We start from the raw sequence: 15,750 nt of genomic DNA, 5'->3' as shown, positions 1-15,750 counted from the left end.
ACCACCCTCTGGGTGAAATTTTTTTTCCTCGAATCCCCTCTAAACCTTATGCCCCTTACCTTAAATCTATGCCCCCTGGTTATTGACAACTCTGCTAAGGGAAAAAGTTTCTTTCTATCTACCCGATCTATGCCCCTCATAATTTTGTATACCTTAATCAGGTCCCCCCTCAGCCTTCTCTGCTCTAAGGAAAACAACCCTAGCCTATTCAGTCTCTCTTCATAGCTGAAATGCTCCAACCCATACAACATCCTTGTGAATCTCCAGTGCAATCACATCCTTCCTATAGTGTGACGACCAAAACTGTACACAGCACTCCAGCTATGGCCTAAGCAGTGTTTTATACAGCTCCATCATAACCTCCCTGCTCTTATATTCTATGCCTCAACTAATAAAGGCAAGTATCCCATATGCCTTCCCAACTACCTTATCTACCTTTGCTGCTGCCTTCTGTGATCTAGGGACAATTACACCAAGGTCCCTCTGACCCTCTGTACTTCCTAGGGCCCTACTATCCATTGTATATTCCATTGCCTTGTTAGTCCTCCCAAAATGCATCACCTCACACATCTCAAAATTAAATTCCATTTGCCACTGCTCCGCCCATTTTACCAACCCATCTATATTGTCCTGCAATCTAAGGCTTTCCTCCTCACTATTTACAACACCACCAATTTTCATGTCATCTGCGAACTTACTGATCATACATCCTATATTCATGTCTAAATCATTAATGTATATTACAAATAGCAAGGATCCCAGCACCAATTCCTGTGGTACACCACTGGTCACAGGCTTCCAATCACAAAAACAACCCTCGACCATCACCCTCTGCCACAAATCCAATTTTGGATCCAATGTGCCAAATTGCCCTGGATCACATTGGCTGTTACCCTCTTGACCAATCTCCCATGTGGGACCTCATCAAAAGCCTTACTGAAGTCCATGTAGTCTACATCAACAGCTTTATCCTCATCTACACACCTAGTCACATCCTCGAAAAATTCAGTCAAATTTGTTAGACACGATCTACCCCTGACAAAGCCATGTTGACTATCCTTGATTAATCCCTGCCTCTCCAAGTGGAGATTAATCCTATCCCTCAGAACTTTTTCCAATATTTTCCCAACCACTGATGTTGGACCCACTGGCCTTTAATTACCTGGTTTATCCGTACTACCCTTCTTGAATAATGGTACCACATTCGCTGTCCTCCAGCCCTCTGGCACTTCTCCTTTGGCCAGAGAGGATTTGAACATTTGTGTCAGAGCCCCTGCAATCTCCTCCCTTGCCTCACAAAGCAGCCTGGGATACATCTCATCTGGGCCTGGGGATTTTTCCACTTTTAAGCCTGCTAAAACCGCTAATACCTCCTCCCTTTCAATGCTAATTTCTTCAGGTATATCACAATCCCCCTCCCTGATCTCTACATCTACATCATCCTTCGCCATCGTGAATACAGATTAAAAGTAATCATTTTGAGGCATTTAAAACCTCACCTACCTTCTCCGGCTCCACACACAGGTTGTCACTTTGGTCCTTAATGGGTCCTACTCTTTCCCTGGTTATCCTCGCCCTTAATATACTTATAAAACACCTTGGGATTTTCCTTTATCTTGCCCAGCAGTGTTTTTACATGCTCCCTCTTCGCTCTCCTAATTACTTTTTTAAGTACCCCCCTACACTTTCTGTACTCCTCTAGAGCCTCCACTGTTTTCAGCCCTCATAAGCCTCTTTTTTTTCCTTATCCACTCTTCTATATCCCTTGACATCCAGAGTTCCCTGGACTTATTGGTCCTACCCTTCACCTTTACCGGAACATGCTGTCCCTGAACTCTCACTATTTTCTTTTGGAATGATGTAGACTTTCCTACAAGTAGCTGCTCCCAGTCCACCTTGGCCAGATCCTGTTTTATCATGTTGAAATCGGCCTTCCCCAAATTCAGTACCTCACTCTACCATTACCATCAAGCCAGGGAACCAGGCCTTGTTCAGTGAGGAGTGTTGTAGAGCATACCAGCAGCAGCACCAGGCATACTGAAAATGAGATGCCAACCTGCTGAAGCTTCAACACAGGACTACATGCATGCCAAACAGTGGAAGCAGCATGCTATAGACAGAACTAAGCAATCCCACAATCAACGGATTCGAACTCAACTCTGCAGTCCTGCCACATCCAGTCATGAATGGTGGAGGACAATTAAGCAACTAAGTGGAGGAGGAGGCTTCACAAAAATTCCCATCTTCAATGATTGGGGAGCCTAGCACATCAGTGCAAAAGCCGGTTAAAACATTTTTAACCTTCTTCAGCCAGAAGTGCCAAGTGGATCATCCATCTTGGCTTCTTCTTGACGTCACCAGCATCACAGAGGCCAGTCTTAAGGCAATTCGATTCACTCCATGTGATATCAAGAAACAGCTGGTGGCATTTGACACAGCAAAGGCTATGAGCCTTGACAACATCCCAGCTGTAGTGCTGAAGAACTGTGTTCCAGAACTAACTGCACCCCTAGCCAAACTGTCCCAGTACAGCTACAACACTGGCAGCTACCTGACAATGTGGAAATTTGCCCAGGTATGTCCTGTCCACAAAAAACAGGACAAATACAATCTGGCCAATTATTGTCCCATCAGTCTACTGTCAATCATCAGCAAAGTGATGGAAATTGTCATTGACAATGTAATCAAGTGGAATTTACTCGGCAATAACCTGCTCACTGATGCACAGTTTGGGTTCCGCCAGGACCACTCGACTCCAAACATCATTACAGCATTGGTCCAAACATGGATGAAAGAACTGAATTCCAGAGGTGAAGTGAGAGTGACTCAATTGACCTCAAAGCAGCATTTGACCAAGTGTGGTATCAAGGAGCCCGAGCAAATTTCAAGTCAATGGGAATCAGGTGGAATAATTTTTACTGGTTGGAGTCATACCTAGTACAAAGAAAGATTGTTGTGGTTGTTGGAGGCCACTCATCTCAGCCCCAGGCCATCTTCAGCTACTTCATCAATAACTGTTCTCCTACATAAGGACAGACATGGCATGGGCGGTGATGATTTCACAGTATTCAGCCCCATTCGCAATTCCTCAGATAATGAATCAGTCCACATCCGCATGCGGCAAGATCAGGACAACATCCAGGCTTGGGCTGATAAGTGGCAAGTAGCATTCGCACCATACAAGTGTCAGTCAATGACCATCTCCTACATGAAAGAATCTAACCATTTCCTATTGACATTCAATGCCATTACCATTGCTGAATGCCCCAGCATCAACATCCTGGTGGTTATTATTGACCCAAAACTTAACTGGACTAGCCACATAAATACTGTGGCTACATGAGCAGGTCAGAAGCTGGGAATTCTTATCTCCTGGTTTTCCAAGCCTGTCCATATCTACAAGACACAAGTCAGAAGTGTGATGGAATGCTCTCCATTTGCCTGATATGTCCTGCTCCAACAACACTCATGAAGCTCGACACAATCCAGGACAAAGCAGCCCGCTTAACCGGCAGCCCATTCACCGTCTTCAGGGTCGCAGACCTGAAATGTTAACTCTGTTTCTCTCTCTACAGATGCTACCAGCCTTGCTGAGTATTTCTGGCACTTTCTGTTCTCAGGACATCATGGATACCCAGTTTTGAGTTGTTATATCTGTTCTGAATCGATCCCATTTAACATAGTGGTAGTGCTACACAACACAATGAAGCTGTGAAGATTGAACTTCGCAGAAGCTCTGGTGTGGAAGAAGGCATCATCACCATCACTTTGTGCTGGTCACATCTACCAATACTGTCATGGAGAGATGCATTTGCAACAGGTAGATAGGTGAGGATAAAGTCAAGCTTTTTCCTCACATTGATCCCCTCACCTCCTGCTGAAAGCCCAGTCTGGTAGCTATGTTCTTCAGGAATCGATCAGCTCGTACTAATGCTACCAAGCCACTCTTGGTGATAGACATAAAATTTCTCCCAAAGTAAATTCTGTGTCTTTGCTACCCTCAGTCCTCTTTCCAAGTGGTGTTCAGTATGGAGGAGTGCTGATTCATCAGCTGAGGGAGGATGGTGGAGCTAAACAGCAAGATGTTTCCTTGTCCATATTTAATCTGATGCCATGAGATTTGCCAAGTCCCTGTCCAGCTACATCCACAATTCAGGATTCTCCTCCACCATGCTGGGTACAGCCCTCAAACAAGTCCATTCCATTTCCTGCACTAACATAGAGAGAAGAAGAGTTAGCGTTTCAGGTCTGTGACCTTTCATCAGAACCCATTTCCTGCATTTCTGCCCTCACCACCTCTCCGCCCTACCAGAGCCATTGTAGGGTTTTCCTTGTCCTCACCCTCTACCCCATTTACTTCTACATTAAACAAATCATTCTGTGCCACCTCTAATGCAATTCCAACACCAAACACATCTTTCTCTCCCCTGCCTTCAGCATTTCGCAGAGTTTGTTCCTTCCATGATGCCCTAGTCTACTCCAATATCACACCTAACTTCTACTCTTCTTCCCCTGGAACCCACCCATGCAAATGCCAGTGATGCAATACCTCCCATACCACTGGCTAGGGCCTTAAAGATTCAATCGGGATGAGACAGTGATTTACTTGCACTTCTTCGAACGTATTATGTACTGTATTCATAGTTCACAATGTAGTCTCTTCTACAGCAGGGAGACCAAATGCAGACTGAATGATCACATTAATGAAGATCTCTATTCTATCTGCAAGTGAGAACTTGAGCTCCCAGTTGTTTGTCATTTTAAATATTCATTCCACTCCCACTCTGAGTTTTCTGGCATTTGCCTTCCACACTGTTCCAATGAAACTTAATGCAAGCATAAGGACCTGTGCTTCATTTTGTATTAAACAGTTGGTGACTATCTGGCCTTAACATTGACTTTAACCAGTTCAGACCTTAACCTTAGCTCCCATTTTCTCTCAGGAAGTATAGGATCTGTGGGAATGAAGGGGTTGATGGGCTGTACTTGGGATGGGGATCCCCGATTGGTACATGATGAGGAGATTTGCACCCTGGTATCTTCCTGCCTTTCTCTTCCACCATACTCTCAGGCCTACTCTCCTTTGCTCGTTTTTCCATGCTTCTCTCCCCCTTGGCTAATCTGCTTCAAACATTCGCCTATCCTCTGGGTCTCCTATATATCTTTTATTTCTCGATTTTTTCTCATTATACCTTTTTTTGTCTTATACTAACATCAGTTTGGCATTTAATCATCTCTTGTTCTCCACCAAATCACTTTCAGATCATTCTTTTTCTTTTCTTGTGTATGTGGTCAATTTATTTTTATTTCCCCCTGTCCCATTTCCCTTTCTCTGTTGATCTGTGACATTGTCCAGTTCTGGCAAAAGATCATAAGCTCTTTCTATGATGCTGCTAGACTTGTTGAGTGCAGCAAGCATTTTGTGCTTTTATTTCATCTTCACTATTTTGATTTAGCACAGCTCTACCCAGACCAGAAAAGAAGACTATAAGGGTTGAATTTTGTATGGCCTGAAGGAGCAGGATTCGAGGCATGGGGGGGGCCAAAAACTCGGGACAGACACGGGTCGCCCAGAAACCTGATGTTGTGACATCAGTTCTGGATTTTGCCAACAGTGGGAAAGCTCCAGGGCTTCATCACTGCCCCGATACGGCGGGACTGCAAGTTTAATTGGTAAACAGTTCATTTTGATACATCTACATTGAAGTGATAGTATTTTTATAGAGGGTTTTAAATTTAGTCATGGGCATGCAGGGATCACACAGCTTCTGATCCCCAGTCGTTTAAAAGTGGTGACACGAGGCAAGACTTCAGTGACATGGCAGGAAGGCAGCCATTAGAATCAGTAGTTGAAGGAAGAGAGGAAGCAGAGGTCATTGTCAGTCTGCAGTGCTGGGCACTCTGCATGGGTGAGCAACCTCTCAGGTGCAAGGGTCCAGTGGCCAATCTCTTGGGTGCAAAGGTCCGATGGTCTATATCTGGGGTGGAAGTGTCCTGTGGGCTATATCTGGGGTGCAAGAGTTCAGTGGGCAATCTCTTGGGTGCAAATGTCCGGTGGGCTATATCTGGGGTATAAGGGCCCAGTGGGTAATCTCTCTTGTGCAAAGGTCAGGTGGGCTATATCTGGGGTGTAAGGGTCCAATGGGCAATCTCTCAGTTGCAAGGGTCCGGTGGGCAATCTCTCGGGTGCAAGGGTCTGGTGGGCTATATTTCGGGTACAAGGGTCTGCTGAGCTATATCTGGGGTGCAATGGTCTGCTGCACAATCTCTTGGGTGCTGGGCTATCTGGAAGCGTGGGCTTTAGCGCATATTCTAAGGAGATTAGCAAAAGGAATGGTGCCAAGGCAAGTATGTCTCTGCAAGGACAGCACTCTGGAGGGCTACAGATCAACTCTCATACACCCCATCTTTGTGGACTCCCGTGCCATGCAGCTGCAGCTCAAAGGGAGGGAAGGCCAGGATGAAGCAGCACCCGCGTGTGAAGCTCCAACAGGAGAGCGGCAGCAGCCAGCCATGCCCGGAAGGGCCTACCTGTTCCAGAGAGTGTATCTGACGTAACTCAGCTTCTGTCAAATGTGCAAGCGACAGTCTTACCAGAGACTGTGGCTCTCCAGGGAGGCCATCACTGTCTTATGTGCCCTGCTGCAGGATGAATTGCAACCATGGGCTTCAGAAGGCATCCAATGCCCATGGCCCGGAATATCACGGTGGCACTGTACTTTTCCGCCTATGGCTCTTTCCAGGGATATGTGTGGGGTCTCCCAGGCAGCAGCCCACTGCTGCATCAAGGTGATCGCCCTGTTGCAAAAGGCTGGTGTCTATATGCGGTACCGGACTGACCATGGCAGTCAGGTGGAGAGGGCCATTGGCCTCAGAGTCATTGTTGGATTCCCCCAGGTGTAAGGTGTCATCGACTGCATGCATGTGGCCATCAAGGCTCCAATGGAGCAGCCAGTTGCCTTCATCAACAGGAAGGGATTCCATTCCATCAATGTACAACTGGCTGCCGACCACTGAAAGAGCTTTCTGCAGGTGTGTGCCTGCTTCTTAGGAAGCAGTCACGATGCCTATAACTTTGACAGTGTCAGGTGCCACAGCTTTTCAGGGCCCCCCCCACTCCCTCCGGCATCTCCGCCAGATGTTGCCTTACCTCTCTCTGCAACTCAAGAATGCCCTGTGCTGTCAACACCAGAGGCTCGTCATCAGCCTCTGTCAGCTGCTCAGGTGCATGTGCGATGCTCTCACCAGCTTGTGACCCTGAATCTAAGCCCGAGTGCAAACCCACCAAGATGAAAGTATATGTGTAGTGGAAGATACAGGAGAGTCATGTGATGGTGCATTCTCTGAGTCCCATTCCTCCTCCTCCTCAGTTAATAGCAGGCCCCCTGTTGCAGCAGCTGCACTTGCCTCTGGCTTCGACGACCTGCATGAGAGAATGCAAACATTTGTGGGTTAGGTTGTGCAGATTTCTTCACGTCAGTCATGAGTGATGTGGTTCTACAGAAGTGTGGTGAAGGATACATAAACACAATCCTCATTCACTTGTGCAGACACTCCAGTCTTACCATCTGCGATTGCATGGTAGTGGGCCCCCATTAGCTCCAGAGCCTTCTTCTCAGCCAACGTTAGAGAACGAAGATCAGGGATCTTTCTGCCAGTCCTCGTGATCTCGCTGGTGTTATGGGCCTGTTTGTCCTGCAAATGGATGTAGTATAATGTACATAAGCTGTTGCTGGGTAGATTATGCATATAAACCTTAAGCATCATCATCGGATGTGATGTCACACGTTTGAACGTCATGTTGCTCAGTGTTCATGTAAATACCTTAAAGATAAGACCTCTGTAAATAAACTCCTGTTACTTTGACCCTAAGTCTACTATCCTCATTTATCACTAACAGCACACTGACAATATAGTACTGTGGAAAGAGGGACACAGTAAGACTTTGCAGGCAGAGCAACAGGACAGTTATGCTCGTGGCAGCCCCTCATCCCCTGAAGGGATTTCCTACATGATTCCTCCCCGTGTCTGCTCTCAGGGGATGTACTAAGGGTGGGCTGTGAAAGAAGGTGGCCTGTCGCTGAGAAGCAGGCAAATGTGCCAGGATTTGGCGATGCCTAACCCCCTTGCTACTGCCTTTGTGGTGACTCCCTCCCCATGTAGTGATCCCTCCCGCGTAGCCACATGATAGCCCCAAAGAGTTGAGAGGTATGGAAGTCTCACCATAGCTGAGCAAAGGAGGTCACTGACCCTCTTGCGACCCTGGACACAGTTCTGCAGGGATGACCCCATGGCTGCTGACCTCCTCTGCAATTCCATTAGGCTGGAGGATCTCTTCTTGCTATCCCTTGGAAAGAGGAGGTCCGGAGGAGGATCTCCAGGGAGGCATCACTAAACCGTGGAACTACATGGTGTCTTGCCTCGGACATGGTCCCAGTTTGCGCAAGCTCCATCCTGAAGGTATGCAGTCCTGGTGCAGGGGGTCCAAGAGTTACAGTCACAGTAAACAGCTACAGCAGTGATGCAGGGGGGGTCCAGGAATTCAAAATACCATCAGAGGGGTCCAGCAGCACTTCAGGTTCACCGCTTCACTGAAAGGCAACAAAACAAGCAGGACTGGAAGCATTTTAAAAAATGGTCCCCGCATCTGCCATTGGAGTCATCTGACACCGCAATCTGCACCTCGGAGCCCGCCCGTGTCATGCAATTTGATGGACCCTGCGCCTTCAATATGTTTAGTTGCGTCACATGCGGCAACGGCACCTGCTTCTGGGCCCGCCATCGGGGTCCGAGATGAGCTCACAAAATTCAACCCCAAAGCTGCACAGTCCACCTGACACCCATAGTTACACTCTCAGTGGGGCGGGCTCGGTGGGAGGTTACTGGATAACACTGAGGAACAGGAATCCCGAGCAATTTAGCCTGCATTTACCCTGGAACATTGAGACCAATCACGGTTTTCTGTTCCTCTGCCTTGGCAATAAAACTTGAGTACTTTGTAATCTGTGTAGCTCCACAGCTCACTCGATAAACTTGCTGAACCATCGGAGAGCTGACTTGACATATTTTTAATATTATGATATAAAAAATGTTTCTTCTCAGTTTGGTGCACTTTTTAAATGTTAACATTTTAACCAACATAGAAGCTATTTCACAATTCAAGTTTTATTACTAAGTAAGTGTAAAGAAACAATTACACGGCAGCTATTTGAGTGTAATTGCACCCTGTTGACTGAAATTAATATTTATTATGATGGTGAACCTGACATAGAGTTTATGTAAGGTCTTCCTTATGTCCCAGATTGTGCAACATGAGAACACAACTGTTTTCAGCACTTTTTTATACACCTCCAGAATGTTTATTTTTATAACAAAAATTAGAAAGAACAATTTCCTGTAATTTGTTCCATTATTCTCGAGGAATTTTGGAGGATGGAGCAGTATTTGAATCTTTTTTTATGAGGAAGAAAGTAATATATTAATTTTAAAAAAGTAACTCTCGCTGTCTGCCTTGAAAGTTACGATTAAAACTATAATCAATCAACAAAATGCAAACTTTCCAACTGCTTTATTTTTGGACAGATGATAAAAGTAGATACATTTCTGTCATCCATCTGCAGTACAGTTTTATGCAACCAAACACACAGCTTCTCAACTTGTTTGAATTACGAGCCCCGATGCTTATGAATTTTCTCTCAAAGGCCACATATGGAGTTTATATAACATATCTGTAAGGAAGATTTATCGTAAGACTTATTCACTGTGAAATACTTTAAAATACGAAAATACATCTATTATGCCTGCTGACTGCAGGGACAATATTCAATGAGTAGTACAGATATCTAGGCCCATATGGGACTAAAACTGCAGGTGCAGCTATTCCATCATTTAGTGGCAGCCGCTTTTTCATTTGGAGAGCAAGGGTGGTAGCAACTTTATCAATTTCATTAGAAAAAAAAGCTTACTGTTGAAATGGAAGCATTTCAGGCATGATCATTTTTTCTGATCCAATTTGCAGATGCTGTACATTACAGGGAATGCAGGTTAATATTTGTTAATTACTCACTGAGTAAGTCAGCTCAAAATTATTCAAATGAGGCCCTGCCTATATGATCGACAAGACCTCCACATCCCTGGACTTGCTGGGCTCTTTGCAAGCTACGTTGGCTCTCCTGCACCCTCCCTGCCTCCCGGTTAATATTGCCGCCCTTGTTTCAGAAACTATTAAAGCCAACATAGAAATGAGGCTGACATTGCTAACTTTCAATCTACAGTATTTCCCAATTTATTTATTACATTTATCGGCATCTTCATTGAATTAAAAAAAAAATTAGTTTCAACTTTTCCAACTATTGGCAGTGTTAGAAACGACAGACTCAATGGGGGGAATTTTATGCTCTCCCCCATGGCAGGTTTGGAGATAGGGGGAGCATAAAATCGGGTGGGATGGTGGGGGTGGGGGAGGGCAGTGGGGGTTCCCACCTCTGCCAAAATTTAGTCTGGGGGTGGAGGTGGGGGAAGGCCTGTGAACAGCCTTCTCGTCCCCACTGCCAATTGAGGCCCTTAACTGGGCAATTAACCCCAATTAAGGGCCCCCCTACACTCCCCTCCACCACGACCCCCACCATGCAAAACCCCTCCTGCCCTGACCGACATGTGGCCTGAGTTCAGCGATGCTCCTCGGCCTCCTCTAGGTGCTCCTCAAGCAGCAGCCACTGCCTCTGTGGTGGCGCTTCGGCTGTCGGCCTCTAATTGGCTGGTAGCTCTTCAAGGACGGGACTTCAGGCAACAGGTCCTTGATCCTGTGGAAGGCCTGCCGCTGCCCACTTAGTACCAGATTGGCACTAGATTTGGTGGGCTTTCTGGAGAAGAAGCGACGTAGCGATCTCGGCGTCACTTTTTCCGGATATCGAGCCCCCTGTCGCCAGAATAAAATCCCAGCCAATATTTTCTTTTTAACTGTATGTCTCCTGCCTGAAATCTCGCTCCTGCCCACCAGCCACATAGTCTTTGGGTGGGGGACTGACTCAGATTATGTCAATGAGGCCCAGTAGTTAAAATCTCCTGGGTCTCCAGCTGTGTAGGGCTGGAGATTATTTCCTGTCAACTTGAATCCCTAGTCCCGCCAAGCCGACTCAACATTAAAATCATCCTGTAATCTTAGCTCATTTGCACAAGCGTCAATGCAATGTCACATTTTTCATCCTGGTAATGCTGAAAGATAGATATCTGAAAATTATAGAAATTATACAATTGTAAAGTCAAATTTTCTGCTGCAGGGCAGGCCTTAAGCTGTTGAAGCCTAAATCAAAACTAAAGGATACATGCAGCCTCCGTGTCAATGCTGAATAATTTGAGGATAATAATCTACCTGGTGATAATTCTAATATCCATTCAACACTGTACAGATAATGTCGACTCAGGCATAAAAATGCATTTGGGCAGTGGTAACATTTACACTTCACAGCACAGATTTAACAGCAGAGTAACATTTTAACAGTGGTGAGTTAACAGCATCTAAGCCAGAGGCTGAGGCAGGAAGGGTGGTTTACGGGGAAACAGGACGAATCCAGTTCACATTAGCTAGACTAGAATTCTCAATTTATCATCTGGTAGATTTAACTGGATTTTTAAGATCACACTCTGAAGATTTTAAACATCAATGTTGGCACGGTCACAGAAGTGAAAGACAATTTGCAATATCATGCAGCATGTATTTTTGAAAATGAAAAACAAATTGCATTTATATAGCACCTTTAACAAAAAATAAAATCCTAAGACATTTTACAGATAGCTGTTTGGAAAACATACATTGAGCCAAAAAAAGTGGGACCAGATAGGGTGACTGAAACTAGGATGGGGGAGGGGATGGCAGATTTTAACTGCGAAGTTTCCTGCAGGAACCCACAGGTTTCAATTAAATTGCTGCTTCACCCACAGCAGTGTGAGGCTATGATGATTTTAACCAGCGTGCCTCATTAACATGCTGTTTCCGACTCCGGGTTTGGGGGTGGGGGAGTGAGCAGTGGGCGGGGATGGGTGTGGTTCTGTGCTCGGGAAGGGGAGCAAGTCAGAGCAGGTGAGGCCTAAACCTTTCATGAGGGACATGGAGTAGTAGTCTTGCTCCTCGTGGCCCCACAAAGGAAAGTAAAAGACATAATTTGAATGGCCTCTTCTGCTTCTGATCTCTTTCCAACTTGAACTTACCAAGCACAAAAGCCACAGTGACTTTCTAGCTCAGGTCAGAAGAAAGAATAAAAAAGAAAATTGGGCACCATGTACAATCAGGTGTTGATTCACTGTTGTCAATTTTGCATAATCATCCAAGACCAATTTCATTCCCATAGCTGCTTACTTCTGCCTAATGATACAAAGAACTCGGGAGGTAAAACAATGAGTTTACAAATTAGCCTGGAATAATATAGGCATTTGTTTTAAAGGACATTCAATAGTAGGAGAGATTGCAGGATAATCTGAAAGTAACTTGATTTTTTGTTACAGAGTTCCTGATTATAACATTGATTTGATTATTTCCCCCTAATTCTACTCTTGCCTTTGCAGTAATCCACAGCATCAAATATCTTGCTTACTATACATCTTTCTAATGTTTGACAAGAAAATTGAACAATGATGTGATAAAAATTCCGGCACAGTGGCACAGTGATTAGCACCGCAGCCTCACAGCTCCAGGGACCTGGGTTCAATTCTGGGTACTGCCTGTGTGGAGTTTGCAAGTTCTCCCTGTGACTGCGTGGGTTTTCGTCGAGTGCTCCGGTTTCCTCCCACAGCCAAAGACTTGCAGGTGATAGGTAAATTGGCTATTGTAAATTGCCCCTAGTGTAGGTAGGTAGTAGAGAATACTGTTCTTTTCTTTTGGGCCTCCTTATCTCGAGAGACAATGGATACGCGCCTGGAGGTGGTCAGTGGTTTGTGAAGCAGCGCCTGGAGTGGCTATAAAGGCCAATTCTGGAGTGACAGGCTCTTCCACAGGTGCTGCAGAGAAATTTGTTTGTTGGGGCTGTTGCGCAGTTGGCTCTCCCCTTGCGCCTCTGTCTTTTTTCCTGCCAACTACTAAGTCTCTTCGACTCGCCACAATTTAGCCCTGTCTTTATGGCTGCCCGCCAGCTCTGGCGAATGCTGGCAACTGACTCCCACGACTTGTGATCAATGTCACAGGATTTCATGTCGCGTTTGCAGACGTCTTTATAACGGAGACATGGACGGCCGGTGGGTCTGATACCAGTGGCGAGCTCGCTGTACAATGTGTCTTTGGGGATCCTGCCATCTTCCATGCGGCTCACATGGCCAAGCCATCTCAAGCGCCGCTGACTCAGTAGTGTGTATAAGCTGGGGATGTTGGCCGCTTCAAGGACTTCTGTGTTGGAGATATAGTCCTGCCACCTGATGCCAAGTATTCTCCGAAGGCAGCGAAGATGGAATGAATTGAGACGTCGCTCTTGGCTGGCATACGTTGTCCAGGCCTCGCTGCCGTAGAGCAAGGTACTGAGGACACAGGCCTGATACACTCGGACTTTTGTGTTCCGTGTCAGTGCGCCATTTTCCCACACTCTCTTGGCCAGTCTGAACATAGCAGTGGAAGCCTTACCCATGCGCTTGTTGATTTCTGCATCTAGAGACAGGTTACTGGTGATAGTTGAGCCTAGGTAGGTGAACTCTTGAACCACTTCCAGAGCGTGGTCGCCAATATTGATGGATGGAGCATTTCTGACATCCTGCCCCATGATGTTCGTTTTCTTGAGGCTGATGGTTAGGCCAAATTCATTGCAGGCAGACGCAAACCTGTCGATGAGACTCTGCAGGCATTCTTCAGTGTGAGATGTTAAAGCAGCATCGTCAGCAAAGAGGAGTTCTCTGATGAGGACTTTCCGTACTTTGGACTTCGCTCTTAGACGGGCAAGGTTGAACAACCTGCCCCCTGATCTTGTGTGGAGGAAAATTCCTTCTTCAGAGGATTTGAACGCATGTGAAAGCAGCAGGGAGAAGAAAATCCCAAAAAGTGTGGGTGCGAGAACACAGCCCTGTTTCACACCACTCAGGATAGGAAAGGGCTCTGATGAGGAGCCACCATGTTGAATTGTGCCTTTCATATTGTCATGGAATGAGGTGATGATACTTAGTAGCTTTGGTGGACATCCGATCTTTTCTAGTAGTCTGAAGAGACCACGTCTGCTGACGAGGTCAAAGGCTTTGGTGAGATCAATGAAAGCAATGTAGAGGGGCATCTGTTGTTCACGGCATTTCTCCTGTATCTGACGAAGGGAGAACAGCATGTCAATAGTCGATCTCTCTGCACGAAAGCCACACTGTGCCTCAGGGTAGACGCGCTCGGCCAGCTTCTGGAGCCTGTTCAGAGCGACTCGAGCAAAGACTTTACTGTAGGGTTAGTATAAATGGGTGGATGTTGGTCGGCACAGACTCGGTGGGCCGAAGGGCCTGTTTCAGTGCTGTATCTCTAAATAAGTAAATAAGTAACTAGATTTCTGCTGTTCATTGATGATACTCTCAACCCAGTGAATGTTTAAAAAATTGTCATTGATTAAAGAAGACACTACAGTTGTCTAGAAGCTACGGACCATCATCACATAGTTACTTAATGTAAATGCAGATTGGATTCTTGATGATGTTACAAGAAGTTTTATTTTTGTAGTAAAATCTTAGAATTCTGAGTGTTATAAAAAACTGAAAGAAAGATTTTTCAGTGGACATGGACACCCGCAAGTAGCTGAAATTTTTGGATGCTGACTTTGTATACAAGAATAGGAAAGCAAGCAGTTTCAAGGAAGCCAGCCAGGGGTTTTTGACCTCCTCAGAGCAACACTTTGAATGACAGGGGAGACATTGTGTCTAGTCATGTGATCAGCTCAGGAAAATTTACTTTCATTTTGGATCCTTTTTAAAACCAGTGAGTTGGACTGTCAAGAATGAGGCATTAATTTTGTCATATGAACATTGATTTTAAACTGTTCCTGGAGTGCAGAAAGGACTTGTTAAAACATCACGAGACATTTGGCTGGAAAAGACATTTTCATACTAACAGACAGTGCTTGTGGAGAAAAAGGTCCATTCCCTGGTCCACTTAACCCACAATAGATTTTGATCACCAGACATTGAAGGTGTAAGGAACAGCATTCCAGAGACTCTAAGGTGATACAATCCACAAGCCAGGACTGGGTAAACCAGCTGGTCACAGGACTAACTGGCTGGTTCAGGTTTTTTTGAACCAGCCACAGACAGTTTGAACTCAGAAAGACTGTTTGCTCCTGGACTTAGAAGACATCTCCTGTCTGCTCCCATCTTTCTCACGGAACTCCAGATCCACTGAAGACATGTGACCCTCAAGAGAGAAAAGTCTCCTACTTCGAACAAGGTTTAAGAAGAATACTGGGCCCCAATGAAAAGCAAGACCTATAATCAAGGACTCTACAGTGAGCTCGAAGGACAGTAACCAAAACCAACTTCAGATATTGCCTCAAACTTTTCCACTTTATTTCTTCTGCTTTTTCTGTCTCTATCTGCATGTGTGTATTGCGTATGCATGCTAGCATGGATACGTTGCGTATCCCTAGGCATTAACTGAATTAGAGTTTAAGTTTAATAAAGTTCAACCTTTCTTCTTTAAACCTAAGAAAACCTGTTTGGCTGGTTTATTTGCCTGATAATTGGAAAGCAGTAAACAAGGATTCACCAAAGGGGAGATAAAAAACGGTGTGTTAAAAATAAAAACCTGTT

Source organism: Heterodontus francisci, chromosome 14, assembly GCF_036365525.1.
Source record: "Heterodontus francisci isolate sHetFra1 chromosome 14, sHetFra1.hap1, whole genome shotgun sequence".
In the NCBI taxonomy this organism is placed as follows: domain Eukaryota; kingdom Metazoa; phylum Chordata; class Chondrichthyes; order Heterodontiformes; family Heterodontidae; genus Heterodontus; species Heterodontus francisci.
This window is presented reverse-complemented; position numbering follows the sequence as displayed.